Genomic DNA, 23,743 nt, shown 5'->3' on the forward strand with positions numbered 1-23,743 from the left:
GAAAGGGGAACTTTCTGTAGGTGATCTGTCTTGACTTCCTGCTCCTTTTGATAATCCGACGGATGGTGAATTTTGAGTACCGACGGATGAAGTAGGTTATCTCCCGACGGATAATGTAGATTGCCTTCCGACGGATGAAGCATTGTGCAACTCGACAGATGTTGAGTTTTGTGCTTCATTAGTGGTAGATTTATCTGCATTATCCTTAGATGCATTCTCTTGATCACTTTCATCATCACTGTCATCACTAATCATCTCCACATTATCAAATTTGAGGCTCTCATGGTAATCTCCATCCTTCAGTCCTTCAATCTTTTTATCATCAAACACAACATGTATTGATTCCATAACAATATTGGTTCTTAGATTGTAGACTCTATATGCTTTACCAACAGCATATCCAATAAAAATTCCTTCATCTGCTTTAGCATCAAACTTCCCATTTTGATCAGTTTGATTTCTCAGGATATAGCATTTACAGCCAAAGACATGAAGAAAGTTTAGAGTTGGCTTCTTGTTCTTGAACAATTGATAGGGAGTCATGCATCTTGCTTGATTTACCAGAGAAATATTCTGAGTGTAGCAAGCAGTATTTACAGTTTCAGCCCAAAAATATGTTGGCAGTTTAGATTCTTCAAGCATTGTCCTTGCAACTTCTATAAGTGATCTGTCCTTCCTTTCCACTACTCCATTCTGTTGTGGAGTCCTTGCTGCTGAAAACTCATGCAGAATCCGATTTTCCTCAAAATATGCTCTCATGACAGAATTCTAGAACTCAGTTCCATTGTCACTCCTGATTCTTCTAACCTTGAAATCAGGATGTTATTGACTTGCCTTATGTGATTGGTGATGATTTCACTAGCCTCATATTTAGACTTTAGGAAATATGTCCAAGAGAACTTTGAGAAATCATCTACAATTACTAGGAAAAATCTTTTCCTTGAGATGGACAATACATTGACTGGTCCAAACAAATCTATGTGAAGCAGTTGCAAAGGCTCTTCAATTGTTGAATCAAGTTTCTTCCTGAATGATGCTTTAATCTGCTTCCCTTTTTGGCAGGCATCACACAGTCCATCCTTTGAAATCTCCACTAGAGGAATGCCTCTTACCAGTTCTTTCTTTACCAGCTCATTCATGGTCTTAAAGTTTAAATGGGATAGCTTCTTCTGCCATAGCCAACTTTCATCTTGACTTGCTTTACTGAGAAGGCAAGTTATAGACTCTGCATTAGATGAGTTGAAATCAGCTAGGTACACATTCCCTTTTCTCATACCAGTGAGAACCACTTTGTTGCTTCTTTTATTAGTCACAATACAGGGTTCTGAGTTGAAGGTTACTGAGTTGCCTTTGTCACAAAGCTGGCTGATACTCAACAGATTGTGTTTGAGACCATCCACTAAGGCAACCTCCTCAATGATGACATTGTCCTTTGAAATCAAGCCATATCCCACAGTATAACCCTTGCTGTCATCTCCAAAAGTAATACTTGGGTCAGCTCTCTCCTTGAACTCTGTGAGCGGGGTAGAATCACCAGTCATGTGTCTTGAACAACCACTATCCAAGTACCAAAGATTCTTTTTGTTTCCCTGCACACATCAAAATCAAATCAAATTGATTTTGGTACCCAAGTTTCCTTGGGTCCTGCCTTGTTAGCCTTCTTTTTCTGTTTCTTAGGCTTTATCTCATTTGACTTAGAAATTTCAGATTCATTCTTAGTCATTTGAGTTGGGCCTTTGACACCATTCATTGCAACAGAATTATCATGCATATTATGACTAACAGGAAATGGCATGCTATGAGTAAACATGTTATTCCAGCAAGGCATGCTAAATGGCATTTATGGCATACTATATGCAGCATAATAGGGATTAGGTGCAAATGGCATATTAGCAAACTGTGCATTCATGTTCTGTGTAGACACAGCATTAACAGGCATGGGAGGCATGGAATTCATGTTAGGAAATTGAGGCTGCACAGACATGGATGTAGGCATGACAGATTTGCAATTAACAGACAGATGATTTACACTTCCACACTTGACACAAATTTTTCTGGGAGCATATTTTTCAGGAGTGTAGTTATTGTGTTTGTTAATCCCTACTTTACCATTCCTATTGTTTTTCCTTTTAGTCTCTGTTTTTACCTCAATTTTTTCAAGTCTGTCACTTAACTGTTTGACAGTTTTGTGACCAACATTAGCCTTTTTCCCTTTTTTAACTTGACTTGACTCTCCTAAAACAAAGTTCTTGGAAACATACCCATACTTCTCATTCAGCTTAACTAGTTTGGCTTTGCTAATGGGCTTGCTCACAGCCGACGGATGAGGATTTTCATCATTCGACGGATAACACTTTTTGTTATCCGACGGATAGTCCTCATCATCCATCGAGTCTACATCTGTTAGCAGTCCATCTACCAAATTAGGTTCTAGTTTCTCTTTGTTCTTTTTCCAGGCTTTATCACAGAAAGACTCGATTCCTTGAACTTTGGTGATTTGAGCATGGACATCCCTGGATGTTTTCCAAGCTTTAATCACCTCTTGTTCACGCTCGAGCTGCTTCTTTAAAATGTCTTCATTTTTCAAGGACTCGGTTAATTCCTCCTTAGCAATCTTACACTCAATTCTTAATTTCTCAAAATCAATAAACTGAGACTCAAGCACATTATTCCTCTCACTTAAAAACAGATTGTTTTCTTTGATTTTAGCATTTTCTTTAGTAAGAGACTTAAGTGTAACACGCAAGTGATATAACTCTGTAGACATGTCATTTATGGCATCATTACACTCAGCTTTAGATAAATGTGCAAGGTTTGTAGTAATTACCTGATTGCTTGAGGAACTTGTCTCTGTTTCATCAGACTTGGCCATTAGGGCTAGATTGACATAGATGATATCTTCATCTTCATCCAGACCATCTGCTGCCCAGTCATTTTCTTGTGTAATAAAAGCCCTTTCCTTTTGCTTGAGTAGATCAAAATATTTTTGATTATAATCCACAGATTCAAACTTTTTCTTACTGGAATCTGACTTCCTACACTCACTGGCAAAATGCCCTGTCAAGCCATATTTGAAACATTTGAATTTTGACTTATCCACCATGTTTCTATTTGGCTTGGTTGCTCCAAAGTTCTTCTTGAACTTGAGCTTGGTAAATCTTCTGGAAAGAAATTCTAGGTGCTCATTAATGTCCTCCATGTCATCTTGGCTCAATGAATCTTCACTTTCTACTGTAAGCCCCTTGCCCTTGTTCTCACAGACCTTTGAAGTTAATTCAACAGCTTCCATCTTTACTTCTTTCTCCTTATCCAATTCAGCAACTAGTGCAATGGATCCTCCTTTCTTCTTTCCTTTCTCAATCATTTCATCCTGCTCTATTTCAAGCTCATAGGTTTTTAGGATGCCATACAGTCTCTCCAAAGTAAACTCCTTCTAATCTTGTGAGTTTCTTAATGAGACTGTCATTGGTTTTCATTCCTTTGGAAGAGTTCTAAGGAATTTTAGATTAGAGTCTTTAGTCTGATAGACCCTTCCATGCAATTTGAGAGCATTTAGTAGTTTTTGAAACCTACTAAAAATGTCAGTGAGTGACTCACTTTCCTCATTGTGAAAATGCTCATATTGCTGAATCAAGAACTGCATCTTATTTTCTCTAACTTGCTCAGTGCCATCACAGATTATCTGTATAGTATCCCAAACTTCCTTGGCAGTTTTGCAGTTGATAATGTTGTCAAACATGTCTGCATCAACTCCATTAAACAGAATATTCATGGCCTTTTTATCCTTCCTGACTTGTTCATTGTCAGGATCAGACCATTCATGCCTTGGCTTGGGGACTGATGGCTCGTTTCCTGTTGTAGCTCTCATTGGAACATGAGGGCCTCTTTCTATGCAGTCCACATAGGCCTCATCTTGAGAAAGCATATGAAGATGCATCTTTACCTTCCAATGATGGTAATTATCTTTATCTAGAAAAGGAATCTTGACTCCAACATCCTTCTTGTTCATCTTGCTTAATTGTTTTGATCTTTAAACTCCTTGTAAGTTAAGAGCTTGCTCTGATACCAATTGTTAGTCCCTTAACAATATAGCAAGAATTACAGAAGGGGGGTTGAATGGAATTCTTGAACCTTTTTCTTAAAATAAAAATGTTCGAACTAGAATATAAATATAAGTGTGTTAATTAGCCCAATGCGGAATAAAAACTTAAGTGAATCAAAACACAAGTAATTAAAAACAAGAGTCTTAAAAAACTTTCCGGTGGATTTAAACAATTCCACCAGATATATATATTATATCGAGAGAACTCTGTGTGCAAGAATGCTCACAGCTGCTTACAAATTTGAACTACTGAGAATACAGAGAAATGTTAATGATTCTGCTTACAAATGTTTCTCACTTTTTGTATCTCAGTTCTTAGTTTCTATTTGCTACTTCTTGGTTTATATATTACCAAGATTACAAAGTCAAAAGATAGGATCATTATAGAAATAATCGGGTCTAATGCTTTGTTACTTTGTTCTCTATTACCCAGTTAATAGGCTTCCTCATTCCATTTGCATACACTTCGACGCATGTGACCAGTTGTCACTGTCAACTGATATTTGAATTCTTTATCCGTTGAGTACATGATCATCCGTCGACTTTATGATCATCCGTTGATGGCTTCATTGATCATCCGTCGACAGCTATATAAAACATCCGTTGATAGCCATTTGATCATCCGTCGATGGCTTTGTTAATCATCCATCGGTAGCTATTTTGGCACTGGACTTCAATTCATTTATGCAGAATTACAAGACATCATCTATGTACAATTAATCAACCTATTCTGCATATCTAGTTAAAGTCAACATGACTTATATGCTATTACAGAATCTATACAAGGGTGTATGCAGAAATGTGCTACAGACTTATTATTACATAAGCTACTTACTCGATGGATAATAAGTCATCATCCGTCGGGACTATAATGAATTATCCGTCGGGACTATAATTCTTACCCGTCGAGTGCTACATTATTTCACTAAGTAAAATCTACTTAGGTGTTTTGTTTATGTCATCATCAAGTACACAACATATGCACAACAAAGACGCCATATGAGATGGTGAAGAAAAAGAAGCCAAATCTGAAGTATTTTCATGTATTTGGATGCAAGTGTTTTGTTCTTAAGACTCATCCCGAACAACTATCCAAATTTGATCTAAAAGCTGATGAAGGAATATTTGTTGGATATCCGCTTTCCACAAAAGCCTTCAGAGTCTACAATTTAAGAACAAGGGTTGTCATGGAATCTATCAATGTCTCTTTTGATGATAAGAAGATTACTGGACTTGAAGATTTCAATGATCATGATCAGCTGAGATTCGAAAATGAAGTGTTAATTCTGATTCTGCAAATCCTGACAGTCTAAATCCTGATACTACAAATTTTAATGTATTAAACTCTGATGTTATTGAAAATGTTGATGGAGACAGCATGGATCATGGGGGAGCATCCAGTTCTAGAGATAACCTTCCATCTGCAAGGAAGTGGACTAAAGTACATACACCTGACTTAATTATTGGAAATCCTGATGCAGGTGTGAGAACTAGAACAGCTACATCAAATGAATGTCTCTATCATTCTTTTCTTTCTCAGACTGAACCAAAGAAAGTGAAAGAAGCTCTTCAAGATGCTGATTGGGTGCAAGCAATGCAGGAAAAGTTAAATAAATTTGAAAGAAATAAAGGCTGGGCCCTAGTGCGAAGACCAAAGAACAGGTCTGTTGTTGGTATAAAGTGGGTGTTTAGAAATAAAACTGACAGCGATAGCATAATTACAAGGAATAAAGCTAGGCTGGTTGGAAAAGGATACTCTCAACATGAGGGAATTGATTATGAAGAAACATTTGCACCAGTTGCTAGATTGGAAGCCATAAGGATATTTTTGGCTTATGCTGCTCACAAGAAGTTTAAAGTCTTTCAAATGGATGTGAAAAGTGCTTTTCTTAATGGAGAATTGGAAGAGGAAGTATATGTTGAACAACCTCCAGGCTTTGTAGATTCTAAATTTCCAAATCATGTCTACAGGCTTGATAAAGCACTTTATGGCCTTAAGCAAGCTTCAAGAGCATGGTATGAGACATTAGCTCCGTTTCTTCTGGAAAGTGGATTTAATAGAGGGACTATTGACAAAACACTGTTCTACCTCAACCATGGAAATGACTTACTTTTGGTGCAGATATATGTTGATGATATCATTTTTGGTTCTACAAATGACAGACTTTGTAAGAAGTTTGCCAAGCTGATGCAGTCAAGATATCAAATGAGTATGATAGGAGAACTTAACTATTTTCTGGGCCTTCAAGTCAAGCGGAATGAAGAAAGAACTTTTATTTGTCAATCTAAGTACACCGGAAATTTGTTGAAGAAATTTGGAATGTAAGATTGTTCAAATGCATCCACTCTTATGGCCACTGCAACAAAGTTGGATAAGGATACTGGTAAATCAGTAGATATTACTGATTACAGAGGTATGATTGGTTCACTACTCTATCTAACTACAAGTAGACCTGATATCATATATGCTACATGTCTTTGTGCAAGATTTTAAGCAGATCCAAGAGAACCTCATTTAACAGCTGTGAAAAGAATTTTCAATTACCTTAAGGGTACCGCTGATCTGGGATTATGGTATCCTAGAGAATCAGACTTTAAGCTAATAGGTTACTCAGATGCAGATTTTGCAGGATGCAAAATTGACAGGAAAAGCACAAGTGGAAGCTGCCAATTTCTTGGAGGCAGATTGGTTTCTTGGTTTAGCAAGAAACAGAAGTCAATTTCTACATCAACTGCAGAAGAAGAATACATTGCTGTAGGAAGCTGTTGTGCACAGATTCTTTGGATGAAGAATCGTCTACTGGATTATGGGTTAGAATTTTCTAAAATCCCTATTTACTGTGATAATCAAAGTGTTATTGCTATGGCAGGTAATCCAGTTCAACACTCAATGACAAAGTACATCAGCATTAGGTACCACTTCATAAGGGAACATGTGGATGGAGGTACAGTGGAATTGCATTTTGTTCCAACAGATCAACAACTAGCAGATATCTTCACAAAACCACTGTGTGAAGCTACTTTTACAAGATTGGTTAATGAACTTGGAATGGTTTCAGGTTCTTTCTCTAAATCTGCCTAGTTTATATTCTGATACATCAGACTTTATGATCAGTATTTACAGATATTACTATCTTTGTGTATTATGTGCTTAAATTGAAATTTTCTAAGTGTTGATTGATTGTCTGATGTGAATTCTAAACTCTAATAATGATATGAATGTTTCTGTGACTATTCAATCCAATGAGGAAAACTGTGCTAGATGTTAACCTAGTAGTCTTTAATATACTAAAGATCCCATGTTTAAAGTAATTGTTTATTTGGAAATCTTTTAACACAATCAAATTCTGATATTGAGCTTAGTTACGTTTACTTTGTGTATCTTATTACTAAGTCAAAAACTAGAATAGCGCTTCTTATCTGTTAAGTTCTGATGTTAGTAAATCTGATGGATATACTAAGTGCTGATAAGCCTCACTTATCAAAAGAAAAAGAAAAGAAATAAAAATCAGGTACTCCTTTGAGATCTAGAGTAAAAATGTGGAAGGAAAGACCCAAGTGCATTTCTGGTATTAAGTAATATGCATCAGAAAAGCAAAATAAAATTTTATTGGTGAATTTTCATACTCTATGATTACTAGAGAAATACTCTGATAACAACATAAATTCTGATAAGCAGTCGTGACTCACTTACACTGAGAAGCCACTGTAAAATGGAATTTCAAAAGATGCATAAAATGAGCACAAAATAGTTGAGGTGGACTCATGCATGAACTCATTCAATAGTAGGCTTCAGAATAATGACAGATTTTGAGCAAAGTTCTTAGTTATGCCTTATTTCTAAGATGTACTGAAGTGAATCAGACTTTACTCTTTGTCTGATATTTAGCTTAATGCACACACATACACTCCATATGAATGATGAAAATTACTGTGGTGATAAATGTTATTTTAAATGAACAATTTATGTGTCAGATTGCATAAATTCTGAGGACAAGTTCTGATAGAAGTTCTGATGATTAAGTTCTGATGTAACCATATCAGTATTTGTGTGAATAATTACAGGAATAAACATTCACTTTTCGAGTTAAGAAGCCATATTCTGATGACTTTTAAATCCTGATAATAATCAAGTTCTGATGCTGATGTCTCCACCTTTGATGAAATTAAAGAAACAGAGAGCTCACAGGGACATAGTTGAGTCAGATTCAGAGGATGTAGTGGAAGCAGATAAGGAAGGGGATCAGGAATCTCTGATCTCAACAGAACCAATTGTTATTGAATCACTTCCTTCTGCATAACCAGAAACTGCTCAAGACAGAATACCTACACCTCCTATGTCACCTATAGTTGATAGAGTACATACTGAAGAACCAGGTACAAGTGCTGAAATTGATATTCATAACTTGATTGTGCCAGAGGTTTTGTACTTGGAAGCTCCACAAATTTAACTCACTCCATCAATAACACAAATTTTGGATGTTGATCAGAACCTGGCTGCAGATCAGAATTTAGAGGATGATGTTGAAGCCTCTATAGCCTCACATACTGCTATTTTGTCAGAGGATGCTGATACTGCAGGATCTACAAGTTCTGATGCTTCAAATGAGGATATTAATGGTGAAGCTGCTGTTAATTTTGATGTTAATGCAGCTGGTCCATCATGACATGCACCTCAACAAACAGTTAATAAAGCTGATTTAGTCAAGAAGTTTGTTACAGGGGAAACACCAGTACCTTGGAGTGAAACTCCTAGACGAAAGGAGTGGACTAAAGAATGGAACTCAGTTAGTTTTGTTCCTTTGGAAAAGATTCTTGCTGAGCATCTGGCAAAAGCTGATGAAATGCTGTTAAATGATAATTTCAAGGCACAGCTGAGAGTTACTGCATTGAGTACTAGGCACCTTCAAGGTCAACACTCAACAACTCATGCCAAGGTGAATAAAATTCAAGAAACCTTGATCCAGCAAGATATGAATGTGAAATTTGAAAAGAACAGATTTTTCAAGCTAGCCTTTGACAGATTTGCCTACATTGAGAAAACTTAGGAGAAGCAACAAACTCAGATTTCTGAAATTCTAAAGAATCAAGCTTCTCATCAAACTCAACTCAATGAGATCCAATCCTCAGTGGAATTGCTTGTCTCTCTTCTTTTACCTGCTGATGCCAAAAAGGGCGAGAAAGTGATTAAGTCCAAATGCAAATCTATTCAGACACTGAAGGGAAAGGATGATGGAAATGATGACCAGGGAAACTCTAGAATTACAAGTCAAGGCAAAGGATTTTCATCAAGTAAAGCTAGAATTACAAGTCAAGAAACAAGTTCTGATACTGGGAGAAGAATAAGTTCTGATATGGTAAAAGGATAAGTTCTGGTGAACATCTAGAACTTGATGAAGAAATTTCAAAGCAGTTATTTCTTAAAGAAAATCCAGGAATGGACTTTGAGAGTCTAAAGGAAGTAGAAGGTGTCAAGACAAAATTTAAAGCTTCTGTTGTTGAAAAGAAATTTCCAAAGCCTAAGGGTATTGTGATAAAGGAAAGAACAAATTCTGAGGCGACCAAAGCCAAATCACAAGTGGAAATTGATCCAAGGTCCAAGGGCAAAGAAAAATTGATAAACCTGTAAAGGTTTATATACCAGTCATGGATGGAGAAATAATTGATGAAAAAGATACTAGTTGCTCTGTTGCAAAAGAAGATTTCTCAAACAACCTCTTACATGGCTCATGTTGTTCAGAATTAAGACTTAGTAAGTTCTGATATGACAGTGAAGCAAGCAACCTCTGACATAGCTCAAGTTGGCTTGATATCAGAAGATAAGGAAAAGGAAACCTCTGACATTGCTCATGTTAAACCTTCAAAGATACTCCTACCAGGATTCACCAAAGCTAAACAGACTCAATCTTTGAAGAATGCAACAAGTGGTTTTGAAGCAAGAGTTGTTACAGGAAAGGAAGCAAGAGATAAATCTGGATTGGGTAGTTCTGATGAAAGAAGAGTATATAACACTACCAATGATCCAACTTCCTTAAGTGAACCAGGTGTTGGAGCAACTCCTGAAAGATTGAATCGACTTGAATCTGTACAAATGGTTTACCATACCTTTTTGAAAGAACATATCTTGTTAAATTTTATGACAGATGGAAGGGTATACCATATCAGGCAGAATGCTATACCACTGAAGTATTTTGAGGAACTGGAACATGTTCTATTCCTACTTCAAGTGAAAGACAGATTAACAGATAGTGTTGCAGGTTATTTAAAGTCACAATTTCAAAGACAGAAGAAGCTTTATTCTGTAAAGTCTGACAGCACATACTGTCCCAAGTACAGAGATCACAAAGGTGATATTGTCAAAATGAAGCCTAACTCTGCTAAGATTATAACTACTTTTCTGGGTTATAAGGCTATGTAATTCAATTTAGAGTCTGACAAGACATATCTGATCAGACTAGATTAGGAGATAAGAAAAGCTAAGATAAATGATATCATAGCAACTATTTTTCAAACTAGTGAAGATACAGCTGAATTGATAAATGCTAAAAGGAGGATGGTCAATGAACTTGAATATGCTGCGAGATGTTTGTTGAAGAACTATCTCAGAACAACTCCTGACATCAAAGACATCAGAAATTGAAGCCAAGTCAAAGATCTTCAACTGCTTAAATTCTGAAGTGTATACAGACTGAAGTTGTTATCAGAAGTTAAGAATGGTAAAGCTGAAAGGATTATAAGTTATAGTTATCTAGTCAAATTCTCATGCATTTGTACTTAATGTTTTTGACATCATCAAATATCTGTTGAACTTGTATATTATGCTAATTTACAAGTTGGGGGAGATTGTTAGATATATTTGTGATGTCATGTGTAATATGATTTGTGTTTAGTTTTCAGATCTTAACTAACAGGACAATTCAATACTTAACTGGAAATCAACACTTATATTGAAGATATAACTTAAGATATCAGAACTTAAGTTATCAGAACTTAAGTTATCAGAAGATATTTATCAGGAGATAATATCAGGACTTAAGATGAGTTTCAGATAAGGCAGGCGGCTGATTGAAAGGAAAGAAGATCGAGACTAAGACAGAAAGAAATATGCATGAAGAAGGAATTCCATGAAGAATAAAATACTTGGAAGAAAAGATAACTAGTTGATATATTTTAGGAAGCAGAATTATATTCCATATCAATTAGAACATTATCTTGTAACTGTGTAGTATATAAACACAGGCATAGGGTTTACACTATAAGTGTTATCATTATCGAAAGTTATTATTCAATATAACCCTAGCAGCTCTCGTGATATTTGTTCATCACTGGGAGAGAACAGTTCCATATTGTAACAGAGTTTATTGTGTTGAATAAAATCTGTTTTCTGTTACTTGAGTTCTTATATTTGATTTGATTGTAGTAAACACTGTATTCAACCCCCTTCTACAGTGTGTGTGACCTAAAAGAAACCATTCTTCTCCACCTTTGCATTAGCATAGAACTCCCGAACAATACTCACGGGTACAGCAGCGGGCTCTTCACAAAAAGAAACCCATCCCATCTCCTGAATCATCTCCAATAGCTTACCATCCTTCCCTGATGGCAGAAAACCTCGCTCCTTGATGATCGGCTTCGAGAGAAGCCTCGTATACTCCGCTTCAGCCTCGGGAGTAGAGAACCTTGGCCTCGGGAGTAGAGAACCTTGGCCTCGGTGGTGCTGCTGTTTACTTGTGTTCTTTGTCTCTTGGGTGCCATTGGAATTAAGTAGAGAGAATAAGAGTTGTGTTTGAGAGAGAATTTGTGTTGGAGAGTTTATGAAGTGGTGAAGAAGTTTGTGTATAAGGTGTATGTATATATAGGTGGGGAAAACATAATTATAAATGGAATAGCAGTGGGATTTGATTATGGGAATAATGGGAGTAATGGGTTTGATTAGGAGAGGGAAATTTGGGATGTGGGGGAGTAAAATTTGGTTGGGAATTGATTTTGTAGCAAAATTCCCAATTTTCCCCCTTAAAACTGCCTTTATTTTTTTTCTTAGTCGGGACCACGGCGCGGCTGCGCACTAGGACAGTACAGGCACGCGCCACTTCTGCCAAACCGGTGCGGCCGCGCGCTGGAAAAGAGTTGGCGCGCCATGTTTCTGTGTTTTCAGAGCGGCCGCGTGCTAGGACATCACGGGCGCGCCAGGCTTCTGTAGTCAGTCCTGAATTTTTTTCTTTTTCTGATTTTTTTATGTTTTTCTCCTTTCTTCTTGCTTCCTCTACCTAATATTGTACAACAAACTTGGGTTGCCTCCCAAGAAGCGCTTCTTTTACGTCGCTAGCTCGATGTAGAACCTTGAGCTCAAATGGATAATAGAACGACACTAACCACCTCGCGGTTTTCCGTCTCACTATAGTAATGCTTCAACCTCTGACCATTTACCTTGAATGCTTGGCCGGATCATTCTAAAAAATTTCCACCGCTCCATGTGGAAACACAGTTTTAACAATAAACGGCCCTGACCATCTTGACATCAACTTTCTAGGAAAAAGACGGAGACGAGAGTTGAACAAAATAACTTGTTTCCCTGGCACAAATGATTTGAGCACTAGACCCCGATCATGCCACCTCTTGACTTTCTCCTTGTACATTTTGTTGTTCTCATAAGCTTGAAGTCAAAATTCGTCAAGCTCATTCAATTGAAGCATCCTCTTCTTTCCAGCTACATCCAAATCCAAATTCAATTTCTTCAAAGCCCAATACGCTTTATGCTCAAGCTCCACCGGCAAATGACACCCCTTACCATAAACCAACTAATATGGTGACATCCCTAGTGGAGTCTTGTATGCTGTTCGATACGCCCAAACAGCTTCATCAAGCATTAAAGACCAATCCTTCCTCGATGGACACACAACTTTCTTTAAAATGCGCTTGATCTCCCTATTAGATACCTCGGCTTGACCATTCATCTGAAGATGATAAGCCGTGGCAATGCGATGATTCACATTATATCTTTTCATCATAGCAGTGAACTTGCGATTGCAAAAATGCGACCCCTCATCACTGATTATGACTCTTGGAGTTACAAATCTTGTGAATATCTGCTTGTGAAGAAAATTAGGCACCACTTTCACATCGTTCGTTGGCAACGCCTTAACTTCAACCCATTTCGACATATAATCAACCGCCAACAAGATATACTGATTGTTACAGGATGAGATAAATGGCCCCATGAAGTCAATTCCCCAAACATTGAAGACCTCAACCTCGAGAAGCATATTAAGATGCATCTTATCCCTCTTAGACATATTACCCACACGTTGACATCGATCACATTTCAAAACGAACTAGTGAGCATCTTTAAACAAGGTTGGCCAAAAGAAACCTGCTTGCAGAATACGAGCTACTGTCTTTTCTCCATCATAATGTCCTCCATAACCCGTTGAGTGGCAATCTCGCAAGATTCCCCCCGTTTCGCTGTAAGGAATACATCTCCTGATGATTTGGTCAGCTTCTTGTCGAAAAAGAAACGGCTCATCCCACATATACCACTTCACTTCATGTAGAAACTTCTTCCTTTGAGCATAAGATAAGTCGGGAGGCATGATATTACTCACAAGATAGTTCATAATGTCTGCAAACCACAGTTCTTCTTCTTGCACTCCAAACACCTGCTCGTCGGGAAAAGACTCATTTATCAATGTCTTATCCAATGAAGTAGAATTAGGATTCTTTAAACGCGAGAGATGATCAACGACTTGATTTTCAGTCTCCTTTCTGTCCTTGATCTCTAGTTCAAATTCTTGAAGCAATAGAACCCATCTAATCAATCTAGGCTTCGAGTCCTTCTTCAAGATGAGATATCGAATTGCAGTGTGATCAGTGAAAACTATCACCTTAGTCCCAAGTAGATAAGATCGAAATTTCTCAAAACTATAGACAATAGCCAAAAGTTCTTTCTCCGTAGTAGTGTAATTCAGTTGAGCACCATTTAGGGTCTTTCTAGTGTAGTAGACCACATGAAACACGTTGTTCTTCCTTTGCCCAAGAATTGCTCCAACTGCATAATCACTTGCATCGCACATCATCTCAAAAGGTTCATTCCAATCAGGTGCAGTTATGACAGGTGTTGTGATTTAACTCTTCTTCAATGTTTCAAAAGCTGCAAGGCACTCATCATCAAACTTGAAAGGGACATCTTTCTCTAGAAAACTGCACAATAGCTTCGAAATCTTAGAGAATTCTTTGATGAAACGCCTATAGAAATCCGCATGACCAAGAAAACTGCGAATTCCCTTAACAGAAATAGGTAGAGGAAGATTTTCATTGACCCCCACCTTGGTTTTGTCCACCTCAAGAGCCTTACAAGATACCTTGTGCCTAAGAATAATGCCCTATCGCACCATAAAGTGACATTTCTCCCAATTGAGAACCAAATTGGTCTCAACACACCTCTTGAGAACGTGTCCAATATTTTACAAGCATTCATCAAAAGAATTGCCAAATACAGAGAAGTCGTCCATGAACACCTCCACATTCTGGCCAATCATATCATAAAAATGGCCATCAAACATCTCTAAAATGTGGCTGGTGCACCACACAGACCAAAAGAAACTCATTTGAAGGCGAAAGTACCAAATGGACAAGTGAAGGTAGTCTTTTCCTAATCTTCTGGAGCGATACAAATCTGATTGTAACCTCAATAGCCATCAAGAAGACAGTAGTACTCATGCCCATCCAATCTGTCAAACATCTGGTCAATGAAGGGCAAGGGGAAGTGAACCTTCCTAGTGGCCTTATTCAGCTTCCTGTAGTCCATGCAAACTCTCCACCCCGTGACTGTTCTTGTAGGAATAAGTTTATTCTTCTCATTTGCTACCACAGTAATTCCACCTTTCTTTGGAACACATTGAATTGGGCTTACCCATGAACTGTCAGAAATAGGATAGATGATCCCTGCAACTAGCCACTTAAGAATTTCTTTTTTTACTACTTCCTTTATGATTGGATTAAGTCTTCTTTGTTGCTCGACCGTAGGCTTGCTACCTTCCTCTAACAGAATTTTATGCATACAATAAGAAGGGCTGATTTCCTTGATATCTGCTATAGTCTAACCAATTGCCAATTTGAACTCTCTTAGAGGCCTCGGGAGCTTTTCCTCATCACTACCTGAAAGGTCAGATGCAATAATAACAGGCAAAGTAGATGTATCACCTAAAAACGCATACCTCAAATGCTCAGGTAGAGGCTTAAGCTCAAGAGTGGGAGCTTCCTCAATAGATGGCTTGAGGCGTTTAGGAGCTTTATTCAATTCTTCCATTCCAAGAGATTCAAAAGTCATATCAATCTTCCTCTTCCAGGGAGAAACATTCAAATATTGTAATTGTTCTTCACCTTCGTCATCTTCACTATCTGAATTTCCCAATAAGGCTTTTTCTAAGGCATCGGACCTTAGCAGTTGATCAAGTTCTGAAGTAACCACAGAATCAACCAACTCCACCTTTAAGCACTCCTCATTTTACGTAAGAAATTTTATAGCATTGAACACATTAAAAGTTACATCCTGCTCCAGCACTCGCATTATAAGCTCACCCTTTTGCACATCTATCAAGGTTCGTCCAGTCGCCAAGAAAGGTCTTCCAAAGATTATGGGAATCTTCTTATCCTCCTCGAAATCAAGAATAAAGAAATCATCAGGGAAGATGAGTTTATCAACCTTGACCAAGACATCCTCCATAATACCTCGCGGGTATGTGATAGAACGGTTGGTCAACTGCAAGGTCATATAAGTCGGTTTTGGATCAGGTAAGTCCAACTGCTTGAAGATTGACAAAGGCATCAGATTGATGCTAGCTCCCAAGTCACATAAGCATCTGTCAAAAGACACTTTTCCAATAGTACACGAAATAGTGAAGCTTCCTGGATCTTTAAGCTTCAGAGGTAACTTCTGTTGCAGCACAGCACTGCATTCCTCCGTGAGAGCGACAGTCTCTAAATCATCTAGCTTCACTTTCTGAGAGAGAATACCTTTCATAAACTTTACATAACTAGGCATCTGCTCAAGCGCCTCAGCGAAAGGTATGTTGATATGAAGTTTCTTGAACACCTCCAAAAACTTCTCAAATTGCTTGTCCAACATTTTCTTCTACAACCGCTTAGGAAAAGGCGGTGGAGCATAGATCTATTTCTCTCCTGTATTACCCTCAGGAGGAGTGTGCTCAACAGTAGTCTTCCTTGGTTCCACTTCTACTTCCTGCTGCTCTACTTCTTTCTCATCCTTAGCTTCTTCAGTCAACGCTTGAGTTTCTGGAACTTGAGATTTTTCAGGGCTTGCTGAAAACTGGGAGGGTTGAATTACTTATTTCCAAACTACTGGAATGGTTGTTGAATCGCATTCTGATTGTTTCTCCAGTTGAAGTTATGATGATTCCAGTTTTCAGGATGATAAGTGTCTGGAACTGGTTGCTGCGATCTCTGAAAGTTGCTCACAAACTGAGCTGATTCACTAGATATAGTGCATTGCTCCGTCGCATGCGAGCCTGGACATAGCTCACAAACTCCGGTTATATGATTAACACCATAGTTAGCCAGAGAATCGATCTTCATAGACAACACCTTTAGTTGAGCAATGATAGCCGTAGCTGTATCCACTTCAAGAACTCCTGCTACCTATCCCTGTGGCAATCTTTGAGTTGGATACTGATATTCATTAGCATCCATCAGTTCAACTAGATCATAAGCTTCCTCATAGCTCTTTGCCTATAATGCTCCACCTGATTCTGTATCGAGCATGGGTCTTGACTGTGCTCCCAAACCGTTATAGAAGCAATTAATGATCATCCAATCAGGCATTCCATGACGAGGACACTTCCTAAGCATCTCCTTGTAGTGCTCCCAAGCTTCACATAGAGATTATTTCATTTGCTACACAAATTGAGTAATAGCGTTTCTGATTACAGCTGTATTTTCCATAGGGAAGAATTTAATGAGAAACTTTTGAGCAAGATCTTCCTAAGTAGAAATCGGACCAGCTAGTAGAGAGTGTAACCAGCTCTTAGCCTTGTCCCTAAGAGAGAATGGAAATAGTCTCAGCTTCACAGCATCTTCAGAAACACCGTTGAACTTGAAGGTGTCACAGATTTCAATGAAATTCCTAATGTGCATATTGGGATCTTCCGTTGGAGAACCCCCAAACTGGATTAAATTCTGCACCCGTTAAATTATGCCAGGCTTGATCTCAAAGGTATTAGCTGTGATAGTTGGCCTGACAATGCTAGATTGAATGTAATTGATCTTGGGTTGAGAAAAATCCATCAAGACTTTCGTTCGTGTAGCTGGATCTCCCATTTTAATGAGTACAAGAAAAATAAATTAATAAATCGTAAAAGTAAAAAGAATCCGAGTCAGTGAACTTTAACGACCACTGATGACAAGCACATAAACTAAAAATTAACACTGAGTCCCCGACAGCGGTGCCAAAAACTTGTTAGTCGCTAAACACACGCTAATAATACACGCAAGTATACACGTTCACAAGTAATATAGAATCTTTCCTAGTTCGTTCCCACAGAGACTGGCTTGGTTAACTAATTAATTTATGCACTTAAGCAACAATATATGGTTATTATTCAATGCTAAGACGATAACAAATTGAGGTTGTTTATAACTACGAATTAAACTAATAATTATAACTAAGAGAGTAAAGATGATTAAATTAATATATATGACAAACATAGGATTCTAACTTCATTAAATACTTTATTCAATAGCCTTAATGTTCTTAACCTTAGCATGTAATGGTGATGACACTAATCAGATAACACGAAACTGATAAACGCCAACTTTCATTGCACGAGTACCATACTACCAGACATCCAAAAAAGAGATAGAAGTTGAATAGACACCAATTATATTGAGACCCTATATGTCTATAGAATTTGACAAAATAACGGTTTAAGCACAAGTTATCTATCTTGATTACATAGGGCAAGTAAGATGGTTAAAATTGCTTACGAATCATTCATAACAATACATGAACCTATGCTAGCATGGCAAGTTTTAAATCCTTAAATTCATTATCGCTTCATTAAAGATTAACACACTATCTTATAAGTTCACGACGCTCATAAGACGAATGCATAACCAATAGTAGGTTATCATACAATCACCACACACTAAGGCATCGAAACAAATTAATTAAAGAAATCCATAAATAAATCCGTTAGAACCTCACGATAACGATTAACCCATAATCAGACTCATCATCAATATGGGTTCCGATGAAAGCATGGTATAACAAAAGTAGTCTTTATGACGAATAAACAAAACCAAGTTAACACAAGAGTATAGGTTCAACAAAACAAGAAACGAGCATCCAAGATTACAACTCAAAACAAAGATTCACAAGAATAAACTAAATCATCTTCGCCTCTGTTGAATTGTGCTATAGGTCTCTTGTCGTCTTCTCCTTGCGCTCTGATATGTCTCGGACTTGATTCCATATGAAAAACGACTTAAGTTGTTTATATAGCAGCCCCATTCCATCCAGAAGTCCTCCAATTGTAATTATAATAGAATCAGGATTCTCTGATTTCGCAACGGCGTGGCCGCGCGCTATCACAGCACGGGCGCGCTGCCTTTCTGACATCTTGGCGCGGCCGCGCGCTTGACCAACACGGGCGCGCCGTACTTCTGGAAAAACTTTAGATTTTTTTCTATTCCTTGCTGCTTCGAGCCGGCTTTCCACGAGCTTTTATTCCAACACCTTGACACAAAATTAGCACCAAAATAATGTTAATTCACCTGATTACCTAGATAATGCCTGAAATGCAAAAACCCTAGAAAACATGTCAAAACATTTAACAACTTGAGTACAAACGCATCAATTTAAAGCTTATTAGAGCATTATAAAATGTCATAAATTCCACTCAACAATCCTCCCCCTCACAGATGACCTGAAGAAACACCTGTATCAACAAGAGGAGAACCCCCAGCCAAAACACGCCCTCCTCTACTCCAAAACTCGACTCAAAAACAGACTTACACTCAATTAAAAAACCCCCCCTCACAGACTGAATCCCAAGATTCCAGCCCTTAAAACCCCAGTTCAGGACAAGAAAATTAAACCACCGAGAATATAATAAAACTCCCAGACCAAAAAAAAGAAACCCAGAGAAAATATAAAAACCCAAACTAAACCTACCCCTCCCCTTTTGCAACTTAAAACACCTCAGACTCCCATATAGATTCCAAACCCCCCCTCCGAGAACCTAGCTTCACTCCAAATTCAGACCCACAAAAACCTAGCAACAAATAAAAACCCACACAGTGCATAACACAAACAACAAATCACTGGGTCTACTCAAAGCAAAGGACCACGAGAACATCATAAATACCCATTTCCACCTGCAACCAACCGACCACAACATAAAAAGAACACTAAACCTAATCCTCGAACAACACCCCCACCTATCAACTCTACCCAAACTGCAGAACCCCCCACCCAACATACATACACCACCAAACACACACACACACCACACATACGCACACCAGAACACAGACCCAAACATGAGAAAGCAGCAACTGAATAACCAAAGGGAATCACATCCAAGAGATATAGGGAACCCACCCAGATTAAATTCAAACAAAACATTTTCCTGAACCCTTCAAACCAGTGCTTCACAGAGAATAAAACCTCCTGAATACCCGAGCCAAGACACATCATAAAATCCAGAAACAGAAAACTTCTATCTTGCTTACTATTATCAAGGCACTGGAACCCACTACAAAGACTACCAAACTTCAGATTCAATCTACCTCCAGACCTACTCCTCATCATGCATCTAAACCAAGCAGACCTTAACAGGAAAAAAAGAGTGCCAACAAATAATCAAGGCCAGCGCAAAATCATCACAACACTCCAAACTCGAAGCATTAGACTCAAAGAGGGACACACAAAAAGCAGATAACTTCATAGCTTAAGTTTGGATTGAATGGAGCTGGGGACATAATCCCCATTTCTCTAGTTCTTCCTTAACCACCAAGGACTTACCACAGAAAGACTTTTAATTTTATTCCGAATTTCATCACCAATATCTTGAATAATCTGTGAAGCAGATTTATTCTTTCTCTTAAAAATACGTCTATTACGCTCAAGCCACAAATGAGATATGAGAGCAGCTAAAACTAATTTGTTGAGAAGCACGTTCAAGGATTTACCCTTCCATGTATCAGCAGCCTCTCGAATAAAACTCTCCCAATGTGGCGACCTCCAAACCCGGGTCAGAAGTTTGGGGTCCACACACACACACCTTATTTATAACCTGCTTATAAAAATGATAAAGATAATAATAATATGAAGTGACCCTACTTACCAACTACCACGGATCGCAATAGGTTAAAGTATGTACACAAGCCACACACACACACTTATATTACAATCTCCCAAATCCCAACTATTTAAACTTACAACTGAATATTAAACATTATTACAAACTTCATAAACTTAAAATATTCCAAAAGCTGTCAGCTAGATTAACTCTATCAACCTGGACCCCTAGCTCTCCCACTGGATTGGGGATCCTCGCTACCAACAGGTTCCTTCTTAACTGGAAAAGAACATAAACAACATCGCACAAATGAGCTAACTAGCTCAACAAGTCACATTGACAAGACTGAGAATAATGATCATCAAGTGAAAAGAGTTAATGTATCAAGTGAACTATGATTAATGATTTAGAACTGGATATTATATTTTTATTTTAAAAACCAAGGTTAGGCTGCTGATCAGTCACGCACTAACCCCGAGCAAGGCACACAACTCTGCTCTAATTACTGGATCCAAGGCACACATTGGCCTAACTTGACCACCAATCTGGTCTGATCACGAATCTGGTCTACAATTTTATAAAATAATCCAATTCTAACATAATAATAGAATAAATAATGTAAAGCAGTAAACAAAATCATAAGCAACATTCGATGTCCAATAATGAGATGGTTTTAATCTTCACAAATGAAATATGGCTATCAAATGGAAAGAGAAATGGACAACAAAAGAATCAAGGTTTTAAGATTATAAGAATTTGATCAAAGTATAAGGTACAATGGTTTGAATATGGAAGCAATCTGATTCAGTGTTTGGTATTTAGTTTATATGTATTTGTGGAGTAGTATCATATATATGTGGTTCGTATTCGGGTATTCAACAATCAATGGTTTAGAAAGAATAAGGTTTATGATTCAGAGATCAATAACTGGAATCAAGGTTTAGGGTTTAGTGCTTCAAAGCACTTGCAATATAGGATTATCAATAATCTACAATATATCTCGAGAAAGTTTAGAACACTTTCCTGGTACTAGCTCGCTATACTTCACCAATTTCCAATCACAATCTCCTACTCCTCGACTATCTGTTTCCCTTTCCTATGCCTTGCCTCTTCTGCTCACATACCATAAGTATCTATCAATACTCAACTCATATAATTTTATTCGGCATACACTTCTATCTACCCTTCGTTTTACCCAAATTCGGAAAACAAGTAAACACTGAACATATAGACCGACAGTCAAACAAACAAGTCATATATAGCATATAGCATGTTAAAAAATCAATGAAATTTCATTTATAAGGAAATCTCGGGTCTTGAACAGTCTTTCGGGTATTTAATATGATTTTTAAAACATTTTTCGGAGTCAAAACGGGTCGTTGGGTCAATTTTAAAGCAATAGACAGGGTTCGGTTGGCCAAATCTGTCTTCAAAATAATTTTCTAATAATTATCGAGCTTTAAAAATAATTTAAAATAATATTTTAAAGCTCGAAACTATTTTTCAGAATTTTTCAATCATTAATAAATAATTAAATCTAATTAAATAATTAATTAAAATCAATTAATAATTAATTAAATTAATTAATCAATTAATTTTTGAATTAATTGACCAATTAACTAATTAATTATTAACTAAAATTAATTAACTAATTAATTCAGATATATTATTGAATTAAAAATAATTGTTGGAATTAAAATAATAATTTTTATAATTTTCAGTAATTAAAAATGAATTTTTATAATTAAAATAAATAGGAAATATGATTTTTAAATATTATATAAACAAGAATCCTATTTCTGCAACTTCTAGAAACTACAGGGACTAAACTTCATCGTCCCCAAAAGTTCAGGGACTAAACTGCAATTTTACAGTTCAGTCGCTGAAAATACCCTGTCTTACCGGAGAAGGCGATCCAGATACAGTCACACCGCCACAAGCTCCAGAATTGAAGCACAGACCACCAGGAACTTATATCAACAATTAAATCATCCTAATAATCTCTGAGTTGGTCGGAAATTGGCCGAGAAGTTCGCCGGTTTCCGGCGAGCTCGAAGAAAACTTCAAATGACAACAACCTCCTCTACAGACCTCGTCGATTTGCAAGACTTATACGAATCGATTGCAAATTTCATAAGAAACACAACCCACCCCTCTAGAACATCTATCTATCCCGAAATAAGAAACCCCCAAATTCAATCAAGAACATTCAAACGAATTATAAATCCTAATTTCTAAATTCGAAAATCAAACTCAATTTTGAACATGTTATTGAACTCCAAATCAGTCATATAACATATCAAAATCATCAGGAAAACAAGCTCTACAACATGCAAGCATCAAATCATTCAAACAATCATCCGTATAAAAATTCATATTCTTAATCAAAATAATTCAAAAATAAATAAAAATATATAAAATCAACCTTTGATTCTGCAGTAAAACGAGTTCAGGAATCTGATAGTACTCCTCAAACCCTTCGATTTGGTTACTCGAGCTTTCCAAACAAAGAACAATAACACCTTCAAAAGCTGGTTTGATTTTCAGAAGATTTTATGAATATATGAATTTTCTCTGTAAAATTCTATAATTACTATTTGCAAATGATTTTCGGTACGAAATAAAATACGGTAAAGGATATTTATAATTACGGAAAATTAGTATCCCGTTAGATCATTCTGGAAATAAAATAGTACGTTTATTTATAAAAACAGATCCAAACGGTACCTGTTTTCGGGATAATTATCCAAATCAGTACAATTTGTACTGCGGTCTTGGTCTCAACGCCTAGTTACACGTATTACGAAGTTATAATTATAGTAGTTTAATAAAAAGATCCCGTTTATCAAAAATACGAGTTTTATTGATTTACCGAAACGAATATTGTATCGAAAATATTGCGTCGGGACCCGCACAGGATAAACCATACACCAGATTAAAAAAGTCGAAACATGGAAAATGCTCGGAATATTGCAATTAGGTTAGAAAAGAGTTTTTAGAATAGTTTCGGGTTATAAAAACATACAAACGCTTCAACAACTTCCTTCATCTGTTGCACTAATTCAGGTCCAAGTATTTTGCGTTCTCTTACTTTGTCCCAATATACGGGAGATCGACATTTGCGTCCATAAAGAGCTTCATAGGGTGGCATCCCAATGTTGGCATAATAACTGTTGTTGTAAGCAAATTCTACCAAGGGTAAATGCTCGTCCCGACTTCCTTTGAAATCAATAGCACAAACACGTAACATGTCTTCGATTATCTGGATTGTTCTTTCACTCTGGCCGTCCGTCTGTGGATGGTTAGCCGTACTCATATTTAGTCT

At 37.2% G+C, this 23,743-nt stretch overlaps 1 long non-coding RNA gene and 1 other non-coding gene across 2 annotated transcripts; one reads left to right on the forward strand and one right to left on the reverse strand.

Annotated features, from left to right (window-relative positions):
- The first annotated feature begins 16,937 nt into the window (after nucleotides 1-16,937).
- On the forward strand, nucleotides 16,938-17,044 carry LOC141681199 (small nucleolar RNA R71). Its single transcript, XR_012558640.1, has one exon. It is a non-coding gene; the product is annotated as a small nucleolar RNA R71 (small nucleolar RNA).
- A 1,252-nt stretch (nucleotides 17,045-18,296) lies between these two features.
- LOC141679055 (uncharacterized) lies at nucleotides 18,297-20,258 on the reverse strand. Its single transcript, XR_012558012.1, has 2 exons — nucleotides 19,719-20,258; nucleotides 18,297-18,851 (listed from the first exon to the last, which is right to left on the reverse strand). It is a non-coding gene; the product is annotated as an uncharacterized LOC141679055 (long non-coding RNA).
- Nucleotides 20,259-23,743: the final 3,485 nt, after the last annotated feature.

The sequence above is a fragment of the Apium graveolens genome, chromosome 8 (assembly GCF_009905375.1).
Source record: "Apium graveolens cultivar Ventura chromosome 8, ASM990537v1, whole genome shotgun sequence".
NCBI lineage: Eukaryota > Viridiplantae > Streptophyta > Magnoliopsida > Apiales > Apiaceae > Apium > Apium graveolens.